Genomic DNA, 18284 nt, shown 5'->3' with positions numbered 1-18284 from the left:
CTATCTGTCTATCTGTCTCATTCCCCGTCTGTCTCCTTCCAGGGCTGTCTCTTTCCAGGGCTGTCTCTTTGCCCATCTGTCTCTTTCCCCATCAGTCTCTTTCCCCATCTGTCTCTTTTCCCATCTTTCTCTTTCCAGGTCTGTCTCTTTGCCCGTCTGTCTCTTTCCAGGGTTGTCTCTTTCCAGGGCTGTCTCTATCCCTGTCTGTCTCTTTCCCCTTCTGTCTCTTTCCCCTTCTGTCTCTTTCCCGGTCTGTCTCTTTCCCGGTCTGTCTCTTTCCCGGTCTGTCTCTTTCTAGGTCTGTCTCTTTCCTCTTCTGTCTCTTTCCCGGTCTGTCTCTTTCCTGGTCTATCTGTTTCCAGGGCTGTCTCTTTTAAGGGCTGTTTTTTTCCAGGGCTGTCTCTTTGCCCGTCTGTCTCTTCCAGGGCTATCTCTTTCCAGGTCTGTCTCTTTGTCCATCTGTCTCTTTGCCCGTCTATCTCTTTGCCCGTCTGTCTCTTTTCAGGGTTGTCTCTTTACTTGGCTGTCTCTTTGCCCGGCTGTCTCTTTCCAGGTCTGTCTCTTTCCAGGGCTCTCTCTTTGCCCATCTGTCTCTTTGCCCATCTGTCTCTTTGCCCGGCTGTCTCTTTGTCCGGCTGTCTCTTTCCAAGGCTGTCTCTTTCCAAGGCTGTCTCTTTCTCCGTCTGTCTCTGTCTGTCTTTTTCTGTCTCTCTCTATCTGTCTCACCACTGACATCTTATTACCTCACACATAAGCTTGTTATACTAACAGTTTATTTTGTTGCTATAGCAACCACTGACAGTTGCTATTAATAGCCCGTATCTCCCACCTCCTTTCAGATTAATGGAGGCAAGATTTTGGAGACTAACTGTAAAGTGCAGGGTTAAATTTTCTCATCCAAACATAGTCTATGACGTTCCCTGAGTCACATGAGGCGTCTGTGGAAAATTTTGTGATTGTAAATGCGACGGTGCAGATTCCTTTAGCGGACATACATACACACACACACATACACTCAGCTGTTATGATCCGGAACCATGGAAGACCACCACAAATCATTGACAAAAGGTGACAAGAGCATTGGCAACTAATCTGGCCGCCATCCCCTTACTAACCATCACAAATAGAAGTAGCCGAGAGGTGAACTAACATCCTGTGCACCGCAAACCCAGCCGGAGAACTAACTATCCTAAAGGTAGGAAAGATGAATAACTCTCTGCCTCAGAAAATAGACAAGAATAGCAAGCCCCCCACATTCAAAGACTGCGGTGATATAGGAAAAACACAATACACAGGTAGATGACAGGATTACCAAAAGGTGAGGCCCCCGCTGACTAAAATAGGAAAGGACAGGAAAGGGACTGATGGTGGCCAGAAAAAAACCCTACAAAATACCAACTTCCTGATAGTACAAAAAGGCCCTCAGATCGCTCGATCTGAACTCCGTCCTATACCAGGTGCCCTTGTCATACCAATGAACAGAAAACAAGAATCATAACAAATTCAACAAGCCACAAACACATGGACAAAAAGGTATACTCCACACAGAACTGCAGGGAGTTCCTCAACAATCCACTGAGGGGGAAAATCCCTGGAAGGAAATAAACTGAAACCAACCACAACAAATGACAAACCCAGATAAGCAAAAGAACCAGACAATAAATAAAGAGCAAGCACTTATCTGGAGTAGATGTGGTGTAAAGCAGGATTAAGCAGGCTGGAGATACAAAGAACAACTGACATCCGGCAACAGCCTGCAATCAGACCAGGACTTAAATAAGCAGAGAGTCAGCAAAGGAAACACCCACTGCACAACACACCTGGTCCAAGTCCAAACCATTCCTGGCCACCAGAGGGAGCCTCCCAGCAGCCAAAACATAACTAACATTCACAACACTCAGCTTTATATATTAGCTAAAGGATTTTTTCGATGCTTTGTGTTTATTTCTTTTCGCTTACAAATTAGTATTGGGGTGGTCCCTATTACTAATCTAGTGCTTAGTGGCAGCTGTGAGCTGTTATTAACCCCTTATTGCCCCGATTGCCGCCAGCGCAATCTCGAAGAGTCGGCTAAAGTGCCCGGATTTTCACATCTAATGGACCAATTTTACATTTTTGCTGAATCTCGGGGTAAAGCTAGCTGCCAGTGGAGTGTTTCTATAATTACCATGACACAGGAACCTAGAGTCTACTCAGGCATGAACAGTTGCGCCCCAAGTAGATGATAGCTTTTGGTTAATTACAGTAGTATGGGAACAACTTTATTTTCTTTGTACTTTGTACACAAAACTGCACAAGTGCAAGGAATTGTATTACATTGTACTGCAGCCATTTCTGGAGTCACGGCAATGCTGTTTCTTCTTGATTCATTTGGTCTGCATCTTATGTTTGAAGTTACTGGTGCAGCATCAATCAGCATTGGTAAGAATGTTGGTGATGGATTAAGCCAGCTTGACTGTAACTGTTATTAGTATAGTTGACACAATGTATCACAAGGCTTGTACAAATCACTTTAAAGCAACGGTCACCACCTAAACTCGGTTAAGGCTATGTGCCCACGTTGCTTTTTTGTGTGCTTCTTTTCTGCACATAAAAAAGTATGTTTTGACAGGAAAAAAGCAGATGAAAAACACACATTTTTTTATTGAGATTGCACGTTTTTTTTTCATATGCATTTTTTCCTGCTTTATTTTTTTAGTCATGGCGATCGTGGGGGTTCAGGAAATGTACCTCAGCGATTGACGCAGTTTCTCCAGCTGATGTTACAGTAGGTTAACCCCCTGAATGCGGTAATCAATGCAATTGCAGCATTCAGGAGGCAGGGAGAGGAATCTGTTACCTCTCCCTGGCGTTCGCGTCCCTATAATGCAATTACAGGCTGGCTACATACGACCCCGAGTTCCTGAGCTACGGAGAGCCTCACACGCCATGTTGTATGCACGGTGTGCGAGGCAAAATGTTGCGATGTAATACATTATAATGATAAAGCACTGCAGCTGATTATAGAAACGCCGAAAAAAATGCAAAAACAATTAACATGCTGCTTCTTTTTTCAGCAACAAAATCTGCAAGGAAAAAAGAAGCAGAGTCACGATTCTCATAGACTTTGCTGGGCTGCTTTTTTCTTCCAGTATTGATTAAACTCTTGATGGAAAACCGCATGAAAACAACATGAAAAATCCGCTACGTGTGAACATAGCCTTAAATTACTTATACAGTCCGATAAAATTCATAATCGTTATATATCTTTAGTTCTTCAGAGAAGAGGTTTTAAGTCATATACAAATGAATGATTATTGATGCACATTTGGCATGGCACTATTCCACCCTCTTAAGTAGTGTGTCATGCACCTCCTCTGAGCTTGACAGTACTCATTTACCCTGAGTGAGAGCTGCCCAATTGAATCTTGGTACTGCACATTCACATTGCAGTAGTGAAACAGGCGAGCACACAGTGTGAGTATGTAACTCTTTCAAAGAAAAGTCCAGTGACACCTTTACATGACCACTTAGTTCCTCTATTACTGAGAAATCAGAATCTGAACTGATATGCAAATTTGGATGAAGAGTTATTTGCAGATCTGAAGCCTCTGTCACTACAGCTCTATTCCCCGCCCAGCGTTCCTCCTGTTTGATTGGCAGCCTTTATGGTCAGTAGACTTCAGGCAAAGGAACCGCTAGTCAAGAAGGAGAAGGCAGTGCTGGGTGGGGAATAAAGCTGGAGTGACAGAGGTTTTAGATCTACAGCCTCATCCTATCAATTTGAACGCTAACTTCTCAGTGACCGAGGAACCGACTGACCATGTAAAGGTATTGCTGGACTTGTCTTTGAAATAGCTACATGTGTATATAAAATGTTTGGGGGTTATTTCCAGCTGACAGGTTCCCTTTAAATTATCCATCTATGCAGTTGTGTGAGAGCTTCTTTGTAGGATAAACTGTAACCTTTATTAGTATTTAGCATACATTCATCTTTTTAATCACTTATTTAATTTTTTGTGGGGTGTAGTGTCAAATGAACAACAGCACTTCTAGATGATTTTATAATGTTCCCTAATCAGGATTAATAATATGATAATTGACCGTTTTATATATTGCATTATATTGACCTGTCCTCTAACCAATCTCCTATTATGCACTGCTTCTATCAGATATTTGGGAGGGCAATAAACTGGAAAGAAAAAAGTAGTGTAAATAGGGTCTTTTCTGAGGATAGCGGATAACATGGAGAGACAAAAGCAAGCTCACCTGGGGTAGTTCTGAAAGCCACAACTACATGCGACCGTGGACAAATCCAGGTCCTAGTGGTCTCATTCAACTAGGAACTATGATGTTTCTTACTGTAGGGGTCCTTCTAAATGTAACTCCAGGTTGTTTTGGTAGAACCTTTTCAGCACAGTATCATTAAGCAGGATTTTCCAATTTTTCTTGAGGATTTCTTTAATTTTTTGATTCTCAGAACTAAAACTGGTTAGAAAATTCATTTCAAATTGACAAGGGGGGATTTAGCTGAAGTGGAGGGAGATATTAGGTCATACTGCCTTAAAATTTTATTTTCTGATATGGCACATTTCAATAGTTTGTTTTAGAATATTTCTTTTCACAAAATCTGTCATATATGACCTGACTCTGAACTATATAGTTATCTTCAAGTGTACAATTACTCCAGATCCTTTGAAAATGATTCCTCGGTATATTTCATAACCATTTTGGATAATGATTGCTATCAAAGGGCAAATAGCCATTAGCGTCCACCTTTTTTAAAAAAAAGTGTTTCTAAGAAAAAGTTTTTTTGTCAAGAAAGATCCTTAGGTCCAAAAAGTCTATGCTTGTGTCACTAGTTGTAGGAGACAAAATTAGACCCTAATCATTCAATAGAATCCAGGAGAGGAAGTCAATGAGATTATTCTAGGTGTTGTCCCATATGAAAACCAGGTCATCAACGTATCTTTTATAAAAAATTATCTGGTTATTAAAAGGTGTATCATAAATAAAAAAAGACTCAAAACCCCCCATTAATAAACTAGCATAAGTTGGTGCTACTCTCGCACCCATCGCGGTCCCGAGTCTTTGATGGTAAATTTTCTCTAAGAACAAGGATAAAGGATGAAGGAAAGACCATCAGAAATAAAATGCTTTTGCTCTGGATGGATCATGATATCATGCTTGAGGAAGTGTCTGAAACATAAAAGCCCCAAGTCATGTGGGATGCTAGAGTACAGTTCCGAAACACCATGGACATTAAAAGGTGGATATTTTTCCATGGAATGTTTCTTAGCAGGCCAATAAGATGGGATGAATCTCTAAGGTAACTGGGTAGATCAAGGACATGGGCATGCATAATATCAATATAAGCAGAAAGATTCGCTCTAAGAAATCTAATGCCTGAAGTTATCAAGCAGCCTGGATGATTGATCTTTTTTTGTGTATTTTAGGCAAATGATACATAAAAGCCATTTTTGGATTTTTCACCTACAGGAATTTGCTTTCAGAGTTCATAAATATATTCGAGCAGAAGCTTCATTGATGAATATATTGTATATTGTATTCTTTGATGGCATCTAAGTATCTACTCATAGGGACCACCCCATAAAACAGACAATCCAAAAGAGGGTCGATTGGTTCAATAAACTAATAATATGTATAGCCATTTTATCACCAACTTTAAATACTACACTCATCTCAACATGAATTGAATTAGCACCTATGCCTTTCATTCTCTGTTTCAGTTATGTTTGCTTCGCTATTCCTCTCCTTAGATAGCTCTCTACATCAATCTAATGTCGGAAGTTTCCATCTGAAGGAATTTTTACCTCCTTACAGTAAGAGTTTGACCAACCCCGACACCACACATGAACACTCCTTTTTTCATCAATATCTTCAGTTTACTTTTATGTCTGCACATATATTAGGAATATTTGATTACTGAATTATGGTGCTCAAAACATGTATTTGTCATGAATTTGTCTTATATATTTTTAAATGCAATCACCTATGTCAGTTCCCGCCCGCCTATTTTTTTTTTTTCTTGATTTTTTGAGTCCATCCCATGTGTATATATACCCCTCATGTCTGTACTTTTGTTATATATTATTTTTGTCCTGAAGAAGGAGAAATTGCTCTCAGAAATGTGTCTACAATAAAAATCACCCTCTTATCATCTTGGCTGGATTTTTCCATGGTCTTGCGGCAAAATCCAGTCTTTGCTTCTATCAGATATTTAAAAGTAACGCGTCATCAGAGAATTATTTATTTAAATCGGGTTTTTATGTTACATTTATTTTTTTAATTGATTTAATGATTGTTAACATTTCTTCTACCACTATATTAAAATAATTATAAATCTTGTAATTATCCAACTGGCTAATAGACCTAATTTAAAAGCCCTACTTCTTGTTTGCACAAGGAGCAGCAATAGACTGATTAAAATTCTATCTTTTGCATTGAAGACTTCTAATCTGAGCATGTGGTAAGGGTGAAGTGTGACATCACCTGATGTAATGCTGAGCCAACTGTCAGTCAGGGCCGGTGTGGTTGTAGCTGACGCTAACTGTGCACAGACAGGTGACTGAAACCACACCCGCCGCACTTCTATGACTGAAAGCTCGAGGTTGCCGGGAGCTAAAAAGTTGATTTCCAACCAGCAGAGGGTTCCCAGCATCATCAGGGCATCAGAACTAGTGATGGGCGGACCCGGACTGTAAAAGTCTTGATCTGGGTGGTTTCAAAAGTACTCGAGTGCCGGACCCAGGTCCGGAGTCCTCAGGGAACTCCGGGTAATAATCCAGATCCAGCAACTTGGGAAATAAAAAAAAAAAAGAAAGAAAGAAAATAAGAGTAATGCAAGTGCGTTATACTTACCAAGTTTCCCACGCGACTGTAGCTGCTTCTGGGGCCATTCATTATGTATGGTGACTTCATTCAGGTTATTTGTGATCACAGATGGAGGTTCCTACGGTCCTACACATGTGACCTCAGGTGACCTCAGTAAACTCAGTGACCTCACCTCAGATGAGGTCCCTGATTTCACAGATCTGCATCTCCTGGCATAAAACCACAATTTTTTGCCAACAGATGCAGATTTGGTGCTAAAATTTCTACAGCATATTCATGGACCCAATCTTCACCTCCTGGCAAAAAAAACATCACTACCGCATGCGGTATAATGCAGTGCTGATGCCCTTTTTTGCCAGGAGGTGTAGATTGGGTGCATGAATATGATGTAAAAAACCAATTTTGCACAGAAATTTAGCTCTGTTTACACCGATCAGTGTTTTTTTTTATGCTGCTCCTGACTTTACTTTGTAACCAGAAAGCATTTTTGAACAAGCAGTACAACAGATTTTGTTTTTTTCTGTGTATCAATATGTATTTCTTATCATAACCTCCAGGACCTAGTAGAAGGCTCGAGAAATGCACACCATGTTCCCTTTCCCTTAAAAAAAAAAATGTTTGTAGAGGGTACTTCTCAATTTCATGTCTACACTAGTTCTTATGATGTCCAGTGTCGTAAGAACAGAGATTTACAGATATTTAATTAATAATATTGTTTGCTTGTTATTTTCACAATCTAGGTAAATATATTTTTCCCTGTTTGTTTTTTTTTCCTGTAAAATGTGTTTCCAAATACTTACTGTACAAGAGAGTAATATTCATTTTTACGCTATTCCAAATATTGAAGACTTTGTACTCAATGTTTGCAATCTAACATGTGAAATACTACCATAGTAAGTTCATTGAATGTAAAATTGCCTGTCGATGATTCAATGGTTATTTGACACATTATTACTGAATATTCAGAGAGTTGTGTTTGTAAAAGACATTTCATCAGTTTAACAAGCATGTTCACATCCATTTCGCTTGCTGTGTCATGCATAATTATCGACGTCAGCTTCTCAGACCCATCCACACTTTCCTCTTTCTAGTGGTTGCACTAAAATAAGCAGACAACACTGGCAGCAGACTGGAGGGAGCCAGAGAGGATGTGTCATTAGGCAACCTGCTAGAAGCAAAATTAGACATTAAAGAGAGGTCAAAAGACAGCCCTAACTATGGTGCAGAATTCTGTAATTGTAGTAGAAACGTAATCAAGATAAAGAATGATTCTCGGGCTTCAAAGGTCTCTTAAATATAACGCTTTGTCACTTTGTTACAATTCGATACAGTTGTTCTTACAGTTCTTCCGTTTTGGATACTATTTTAGCAAATAATCACTTTTTAAAATGCACTTTTTTTATTATAAGTGCAATGTACGCCTCGACTATTGACATTGCAACACCAAAAAGGAAAAGTTGTAGAAGTATGGAAATCACAGATGGTGTGACGTTGTGACTCGCTCGGTTGCAGGTTGGAGGCAAACACAGTAAAGGTTATCATTTAAAGGGAACCTGTCAGCAGAAATATCGCCCAAAACCTAAAAGATTCCCCCTCTGCAGCTCCTGGGCTGCATTCTAGAAAGGTCCCTGTTATTATTGTGCCCCATGTGAGACCAAAATAAAGACTTTATAAAGTGCTACCTTTTTGTATTCAGATACTGTAAATGTGACACGGGGGCGGGCTTTCTGGCATCCGTTATTCTGCCCCCTGGTCCTGTATGCCTCCCCCAATCGCTCCTTTCCATAGCTGATGCACCGCCCACTGCTCCAGCCATCCCCACGCATGCCCAGTGCCAGTGTCACGGGACTGAGCAGTGTGACCGCTGGTGACGTGTACGCAGGGAAGTGATTATGGGCGGGGCTGTGATTGTTATCAGCAAGTACCCGCCCATAATCTCGTGAGCGCGCAAACCTCACCAGCGGTCACACTGTGCTCAGGCTGGATGCTAGACTGTATGGGCTGCTTCCAGGGATGACGTCCCTTTTGTCACGTGATAGGGGCGTGTTCAAAATACTATCACGTGACAAAAGGGACGTCATCCCTGGAAGCAGCCCATACAGTCTAGCATCCAGCCTGAGCACAGTGTGACCGCTGGTGAGGTTTGCGCGCTCACGAGATTATGGGCGGGTACTTGCTGATAACAATCACAGCCCCGCCCATAATCACTTCCCTGCGAACACGTCACCAGCGGTCACACTGCTCAGTCCCGTGAGACTGGCACTGGGCATGCGCGGGGATGGCTGGAGCAGTGGGCGGTGCATCAGCTATGGAAAGGAGCGATTGGGGGCGGCATACAGGACCAGGGGGCAGAATAACGGACGCCAGAAAGCCCGCCCCCGTGTCACATTTACAGTATCTGAATACAAAAAGGTACCACTTTATAAAGTCTTTATTTTGGTCTCACATGGGGCACAATAATAACAGGAACCTTTCTAGAATGCAGCCCAGGAGCTGCAGAGGGGGAATCTTTTAGGTTTTGGGCGAAATTTCTGCTGACAGGTTCCCTTTAAGTCCTGCAGGTTTATTCTCTCTTCATAAACTGCTCCAGAATATAGAAACAGAAAAACAGCCTTTTCCGGCCCAAAATAATAAACAGAACGTAAATAGTCCGTTTATGTATCTGGGAGGTGTGCCCACACAGGATTTCTCACCCAGATTCCAGAGGAGGTGTTCAACCTCCATACACAGACCAAGTGTGAAACAAACAGTTTCCATTTTAAGACATGTACCACACCCATGGGTGGGGATATGTGCGCAGCCAGACCCATCCATCTCTTCGGTTGCATGTAAAACCCGGCCCTTAAGTGCCCTGATAACTTTCTTAGTACTACATGTGCTAAAGCTTGCATCCAGGCTTACATCACTGAGGAAAACCACTTTTGGGATTCATACCTCCCATCGACTGCATGTCAAGCAGCCATCTTACAATGGATAAATATGATGTGCAATTGATAAAAAATTGGGGGAAAAAATTCAAAACGTCTCAATTTATTCAGTATTACAGAAATACATGCACTTACATGCCTGCAATCAATGAGGTTGTATAAGGAATGTTCTGCCACACTGAATGCACTTGCGTGTGCAAATCAGCAAGATTCTTGCTAGTGTACATTTTGCCACCCCATACTGTTAGAACAGGTGTGACTATCCCTTGTAAGAAATTCAGGCTGGATAGGAGGTATATCCTCTTCAGCGATGAGTCCTGCTTTTGTCTTGGCCAAAATAATAGCCGGAGATTGGTCTAAAGACCGTGTGAGTAATGCCATGAAGAGGCCTTCCTCAAGGCAACATCATACAAGTCCCATTCCAGAGTTATGGTGTGTGGTGGCATAATGTATGGTAGCTGGACCCCCTTATCTTCAATGACCACCATATATGCTAGCATCTTGTTCTTAATGTGTATCTTCATTGTTTGATATGGGGTATCCTCAGAGGCAGTTAGGATTTCAAAAATGTATTTAAAAGCTTGTTCTCACTTGTTACCATAGCGTGCATGGGCAACAGAAACTTTTGTGACTTACAACTTTTATAGTGTAAATCCATCTTTCCACCTCGAATTTCCCAAACCTGACGGTTTCCATAGAGAGGCACCCCAACCTAAAACTGCAACCTATTACAAAGGAATGAAACAATGTGCAAAGTGTGCAACTTTTTCATTTTTCTGTCAATGGATTTCTGTAAAAGTTAAATTTTTAGTGCAACTTGCTGATGTTTTTAGTAATACCATTTTGTATGGCCACCATTATTTTCAAGCACTGCCTTTACTCACTTGGGCATGGAGGCCAGAGCTTTACAGGAGCCACTGAAATCTTCTTCTACTCTTCCATTTTAACATCACGGAGCTGGTGGATGAAAGAGACCTTGCGCTTCTCCACCTTCTGTTTGAGGATGCCCAACAGATGCTCAATAGGGTTTAGGTCTGGGGACATACTTGACCAATTCAGCACCTTTACCCTCAGTTTCTTTAGAAAGGCAGTGGTCATCTTGGACGTATGTTTGGAATCATTATCATGGTGGCATACTGCCCTGCAGCCCAGTTACTAAATGGAGGGAATCATGCTCTGCTTCAATATATCACAGTGCATGTTGACATTCATGGTTCCCTCTGTAAACCCATAGCAGAAGCACTCATGCAGCCCCAAACCATGACACTCCCACCACCATTCCTGATTGTAGGCAGGGCACACCTGTCTTTGTACTCCTCACATGATTGAACACACATTTGACACCATGTGAACCAAATAAGTTTATTTTGGTATCATCAGACCACAAGGTATGTTTCCAGTAATCAATGTACTTAGGCCGGTTTCACACATCCGGCTTTTTGCCGTTTTGCCGGATGCGGCGCTCTCCCGTACAGTTAATACAGTACAATGACAGCGCAACAAGCGCCGGTCACATGCTGTCATGTGACCGGCGCATGTGACCCGGAAGTTACAGCGCTGTCATTGTACTGTATTAACTGTACGAGAGAGCTCCGCATCCGGCAAAACGGCAAAAAGCCGGATGTGTGAAACCGGCCTTAGTCTGCTTGTCTTCAGCAAACTGTTTGCGGGCTATGTTGTGCATCATCTTTACAATTTTCATGCTTTTAGGATGAAAGCCATGCAAACAAATTTGATGCAGTGTGCGGCGTATGGTCTGAGCACTGATAGGCTGACTTCCCCACCACCACTTTAACCTCTGGAGCAATGCTGACAGCACTCACACATCTTTTTAGAAAAGACAATCTCTGGATATGACTGAGCAGATGCACTCAATTTTTTAGGTTGACCAGGGAGGCCTGTTCTGAGTGGAACCTGTCCTGTTAAACCGCTGTGTGGTCTCGACCACTGTGCTACAGCTCAGTTTCAGGGGGTTGTCGATCTTCTTATAGCCTAGGCCATATTTATGTAGAACAACAATTTGTTGTGCCCGCTAAAAACTCAATATACAGCCAGTAATTTATAAATAGCAGGCAACAAAAGTGAGTAGACCACTAAGTGAAAATGGCTAAATTAGCCATTTTCCATAACCGGTGTTATGTGACTCATTAGTGTTACAAGGTGTCAGGTGTGAATGGGGAGCAGATGTTTTATATTTGGTGTTATCACTCAGACACTTTCTTATACTGGTCACTGGAAGTTAAACATGGCACCTCTTCGAAAAGAATTCCGTGAGGGTCTGAATTAAAGAATTGTTATTCTACATAAACATGGCTTATGCTATAAGGAGATTGCCAATGTGGAGGGGAGCCAGGTGATGACTGGCCTGGCTCCAATCTACTTCACTTGACTGAACTTGTGCTTGTGTTTAGCCCCAGCCTGGAGGTGCGTCACTTAATTGGGACTTCAGGAGTGCGTTCACTATGTGGCGCCCTGGACTAGCCAGGTCGTCACAGGTACTACAACACAACACCCCACACCCCGAGATAGGCACATCAGTCAGACACAAATCCTTGTTGCCTCCCTCCAGGGGCTGATGTCCACACCAGGTGGGTGGGGCCAGGCGGTTGGCCCCACCCACTGAGGAGTTCACAGTCCTGGAGGCGGGAAAGGAAATCAATGCAGTTGGAGAGGAGAAAAGTTTAGGGAAGTTTAGGGAAGTTGTAGTAGAGGAGCAAAACTGACCGTGTCCGGGTACGTGGCCCGGGCACCGAGAGCAAGGTTGGCAGATGGTGGTGGCCGTCTGCAGGAGAGGCAGATCGACGCAGAACCGTAGGACCGGGGATGGGCGGTGGCCCGCCGGTACCGAACCGGGGAGCGAAGTGAAGCCAGCACAAACCGGCAGGGCCTGCGGACCCCGACCAGGCTTGGAGTCGCCATTAATAAGGTCAAATTCGTTAGTGACCGGAACCCCAGGGGTTTCCAAACAGCCAAGACCCAATTGCAGGCAACTGTCCAAACAGCACAAGGGAAATACAGCTACTGCCACAGCTAGAGTTCCCAGGGCTCCTCCGGCCCATATACACGCTGGGGAGCGGGTTACCGATGGGAAGCCATCGGGACCGAAGATACACAACAGGTGCAGGGAAAGGCAGTCACCACCAACCGTCCGGGAGAAACCACAGCAGCCGGCTGCGGGACCCGTCCATCCAGCCGTTTGTTTTACCAGAGACTTGCATCCATTTGTGGCTGAGTGAGTACTACCGTGCCGTCCGGCACCGCGCTGCGCAGTCCAAGCGCCCCCTGCACCTTGCCAACCCTGCTTCCCTGTCACCTCACAGGGCCCCGGGACCACCAACGGAGGGGGAAACAACATCCCAGCTGCTCCCTGCCATCGCCCCCGGGATCCCCATCAACAGCAGCGGTGGTGTCCAACCTCACCACAACCCGTGGGTGGCGTCACGGACCAAATCCACAAACCAAACCACCCCTTTCACTCACGGGCAAGGAGCGCTGCTCAAGTCCCCGGATCCGGCCCACCGCTCGAGCCACCGAGCAGCAGCAACAGCAGCACCGGACCCGAGCGCCAGCGAGAGCGCAGCAGCGATGGCTCCCTCCCCGCCAATGACAACTTGGCTTCACAAACAGGATCTTACCGTTCTGCCGGCTGGTAGAAGTGCGCCTTGTGTCCCGACGGCGGTGTCCGGCCGTAAAATTTCAGAAACCGCCATCTTGGGTGTGAAGATTTTCCCGCTCGAGCGTCTTCTCGAGCAGTGGAGGCGCGAAAACTGAAGCTCCGCCCCTGAAGAGGAGGTGCTGAGAAAAGAGCAAGGGAGGCGGAAACATGATGTCTGCGCCCGACGAGGCCGCCGGAGGAGCGGCGGTCGCAGCCGCAGCGGCGCCCGTGAATGAGAATGGGCCAGGCCGTGCTCCGGCCGCATGAGCAGGGGAGGCCACGGCCCCTGCCATTGCCCAGGTGATGCCGTTCTCCTTACCCTATGTGCCCGGAGCTACCTGGCTGCCGCAGTACGACGGGAAACCTGACGCTCGGCAGGTCTTCCGGAAGAAGCTTAATCCGGTCCTAGAACTATATCCCCTGACCGACAAGCAATGTGCAGCGGTAGTGCTGGGGCAGCTAACCAGCGCAGCTGAGCAGGAGATGGAGACCTGGACCGAGGGGGACCGGTCCTCCGTGGCCACCATCTTTGAAAAGCTACAGATTGCTTTCGAGACCCGCACCGAAGCCGAGCTGCGGATGCAGTTTTACCAATGCCGACAGCGGCCTGCAGACAGTATTCGAGACTATGCCTTGCGCCTGCAAACTTCCCTCCGCACTCCGAAGCGGGTGGATGCCACTAGTGATGCAGACAGCAACAAAATGTTAGTCGAGCAGTTCGTGCAGGGTATGGGATCCCCGGAGGACCGCAGGCAGCTCCGGCTGTGGGCCCTAGAACACACTAATGTGGACTTTGCCGTGCTGAAAGAACGGGCCATCAAAGCTCTGCAACCCCCAGCATCCGACGTCCCGGAAGTGGCCCCATGGCCAGCTGAGACAGCTCCCATCATGGTAGCCCCTTCTCTCCCAGCTCCCTCGGCGCCTGCAGCCCCTGGCGGAATGATGGAGGAGCTGGCTGCCCAGGTCCGTCGCATGGATGGAGACCTCACCAAGATCCTCGCCGCACTCCAGCCTCCAACGAGACCCAAGCCCCCAGGGAGGATGCAGCTCGCCGACAGCCCAGAGGACGTCCCCTGGATGCAGCGGAGAAGGGCCAATGACTCACGGTATGGACCTCCAATTTGTTACAGGTGCAGCAAGCCCGGCCACTACTCCCGACGGTGTCCGTTAAACGAACAACCCATGGGGCCAAGGGCCAATCCTCAGGAGTAGAACCCAGTGGCCCCCCTGACTGGCGGGACCGGTACATTGGAACCCGACCCATCATCTCTCTGGCAGTGGACGGCATCCCGCTGATGGCACTCCTAGACACTGGATCCTAGGTAACCAAGATACCTTACACACTGCATCAGCGGTATTGGGGAAATAATGAACTTGCCCCTCCAGACGGTAGCATGACACTGGTCGCAGCCGATGGACTCCCCTTGACCCAAGTGGGGTACAAACAAGTAGCCATGACCGTGGGACGGGCTGAACTGCAGCACCAGGGAATGATTGTGATAATGAATGAACCCAGCGATCATAACCCGAAGGTAGTGCTAGGGACTAATGTGATGGAGCACTGCATGAGTAAGGTGTTGACCCTACTGCGGCAACTGGCTGCCACAGCAGCGGGAGGCCGACAGAGGGCTGTGCAGCATGAGATCCGGGCCTTGATGTATCGGCAGCAAGTGAACTCAACAGGAGGGGAGATTGGGGGAGTGAGAGTGATGGATGCGGCCCCTTTGATTGTGCCTCCCAGGAGTGAGATGATGATCTGGTGCAGGGCAGCGGTAGGTCCCCAGGGACGGGATTACCTAGCCATGGTAGAGCCCATGCCCTCCGAACACTGGCCCACAGTAATGGCCGCCCGAGGGGTGGTAGACGTCAAGAAAGGTAGAGTGCCCGTAAGGGTGTTAAACTGCGGGGAGGAGGAGGTTAGGCTTCCCCGGTACGCTACCCTCGCCAAGCTGCTTACTCTAGACCCCCACACCATCCAGGAGGCTGTTCCCCCGACCTCACCATCTCCTGTCAGTCACCACTCATCCCCGGGGCGGTTAGATGAGCGGTGTCAAGAGTTACACGTAGGCACTGATGATACCCCCACACATCACAAAGAAGGGGTATACAGAGTGGTACAGGAGTACGAGCAGGTTTTCAGCAGACACTCACTAGACTTCGGGAGGATTAAAGGGGTCCAACACCATATCCCCACCGGTGAGCATCCCCCCATTAAAGAGAGATATAGGCATATCCCCCCTGCACACTACCAATGCGCCAAAGACATGTTGAGGAACATGAAGGAGGCGGGGGTTATTCGGGATAGCTGCAGTCCCTGGGCCGCCCCACTGGTGCTGGTAAAGAAGAAGGATGGCACCATGAGGATATGTGTGGATTACCGGAAGAGTAACCAGATAACGCATAAAGATGTCTATCCTCTGCCCCGTATTGAAGAGTCCTTGGCCGCGCTGAGAACCGCTAACTACTTCTCTACCCTTGATCTCACCAGTGGATACTGGCAGGTGGCCGTGGCGCCTGAAGACCGTGAGAAGACCACCTTCGCTACCCCCATGGGACTCTGTGAGTTCGATAGCATGCCGTTCGGGCTGTGCAACGCCCCTGGAACCTTCCAACGGCTGATGGAATGCTGTCTGGGACATCTGAATTTTGAGACCGTCTTGCTGTACCTAGATGATGTAATTGTATACTCACAGACGTATGAAGCCCACCTGGAGCACCTAGCGGAGGTGTTCGCGTCCCTTGCCAAGTACGGGATGAAGTTGAAGCCCTCCAAGTGCCATCTATTGAATCCCAGGGTGCAGTACCTCGGACATGTGGTGGGCGTGGAAGGCGTCGCCCCAGATCCCGAAAAGATCCCGAAAAGATCACTGCCATTCAGGACTGGCCGCGACCGACCACGGTGAGAGAGGTGAGACAATTCCTGGGTCTGGTGGGCTATTACCGCCGCTTCATTAAGGGGTACACGAAAATGGCCGCCCCTATGCAAGACCTCCTCGTGGGACAGACCAAGGGTGGTAGGCCCCCTGGGACCCTGTTGGCGTGGGAATAAAAACATGAAGAATCATTCCGCCAGCTGAAGACGGCCTTGACCGGGAAAGAAATCTTGGCGTACCCCGACTACAGTCTCCCATTCACCCTCTACACCGATGCCAGTAATGTAGGCTTGGGAGCAGTCTTATCCCAGGTCCAGGAAAGAAGGGAGAAGGTGATCGCTTATGCTAGCCGGAAACTCCGACCTACGGAAAGAAACCCTGAGAACTACAGCTCTTTCAAGCTCGAGCTCTTGGCACTGGTGTGGGCCATCACCGAGCGATTCCGCCATTACCTAGCGGCAGCCAAGTTCACCGCTTATACGGACAATAACCCGCTAACCCATCTGGATACAACTAAGCTGGGTGCATTGGAACAGCGGTGGGTGGCCATGCTGGCTAATTACAACTTCACCATCAAGTACCGGGCCGGCCGTACAAATGCTAATGCCGATGCACTCTCCCGGATGCCCCACCTGTCGGGAGAAGGGCCGGATGATGATGACCTCCAAGAAATCGAGTTGCCTGCGTTTCACCGGCCACTGGCTGATAAGTTGCATGTCCATCAACAACAGGCGAACCTAGATCCGCTGCCCAGTCAAGGGTGGCAAGAAGCCCAGAACCAGGCACCTGCTGTTCACTTGTTCAAGACCCTGGTGGAACAGGGCTCCGCCGGAATAGACCACCCATGGATGAACAAGAGATGGAAGTAGTCGACGATGAGCCAGCGCCCAGGGATGCACCTGTACCCAGCTCCCTTATGTCTCCGCCTACCCCACACGATAGACGGGAAGAGGAACCAGTTGTACCCTCTGCCCCATTGCCTGTCACCACTGACATTGGGCCCCGAAGGTCCACACGTCCCAACCTAGGTCGACCCCCGCTTAGGTACAGGGAAACTACCATTTAGGGGTGTAATACGTTGAGTGTGTGAATAAGTAAATGAATGATGAAAGTAATCAACCGAAGATGTTACCTGATTGTCGATTGTGATTGACCCGGCTGTTGCCGGCAAGTAGTCCCCATAGGAACCCTTTGTACCGTTGCATAAGGAACTACTTATGGACATGCCTGAGAACTAGCAGGGCAACCACAAACTAGAGGAAATGTAAATATGTTGGCATGTTTCCGTTGCGGCCTCCAGAGAGGCAGATTGGAGGAAGGGCCTGCAGCAGAGTAGGCTGGGGCCCGGCCACCACCGGGACCAGTGGCCATCCTCCGGGGGTCAGGGGTCCCCCATGGACGTGGGGTCCCCTGAAGTGACCGTAGGGTGCAAAACACCGTACCCGTTCACGCTCGGGCAGCCTGGATCTGGACTGGGGTCAACGGGTGCTGCCCACTTCTTAGGGGCAGCATCAGGGCCAGGTTGTTTGGGTGGGAGAGCGAAAGCCGTCCGTTTTAATAAAAATGTCTACCGTTTGTAACGTTGAAGTACCGTGCCTCCCGTTAAGGGAAGTTCATAAATATGATTTTATTGAATGTTTTCATATGTTTTTACCTTTTGCAGTTTTGAAAAAAAAAAAAACGGTGGTGGACGGGCAGCCCGCGGACGGTCTGCATTTAACCAAGGGGGAATGTGGCGCCCTGGACTAGCCAGGTCGTCACAGGTACTACAACACAACACCCCCCACCCCGAGATAGGCACATCAGTCAGACACAAATCCTTGTTGCCTCCCTCCAGGGGCTGATGTCCACACCAGGTGGGGTGGGGCCAGGCGGTTGGCCCCACCCACTGAGGAGTTCACAGTCCTGGAGGCGGGAAAGGAAGTCAGTGCAGTTGGAGAGGAGAAGAGTTTAGGGAAGTGGTAGTAGAGGAGCAAAACTGACCGTGTCCGGGTA

Source organism: Anomaloglossus baeobatrachus, chromosome 4 (assembly GCF_048569485.1).
Source record: "Anomaloglossus baeobatrachus isolate aAnoBae1 chromosome 4, aAnoBae1.hap1, whole genome shotgun sequence".
Lineage (NCBI taxonomy): Eukaryota > Metazoa > Chordata > Amphibia > Anura > Aromobatidae > Anomaloglossus > Anomaloglossus baeobatrachus.
The sequence above is the reverse complement of the archived record's forward strand: the minus strand, read 5'-3'. Positions refer to the sequence as shown.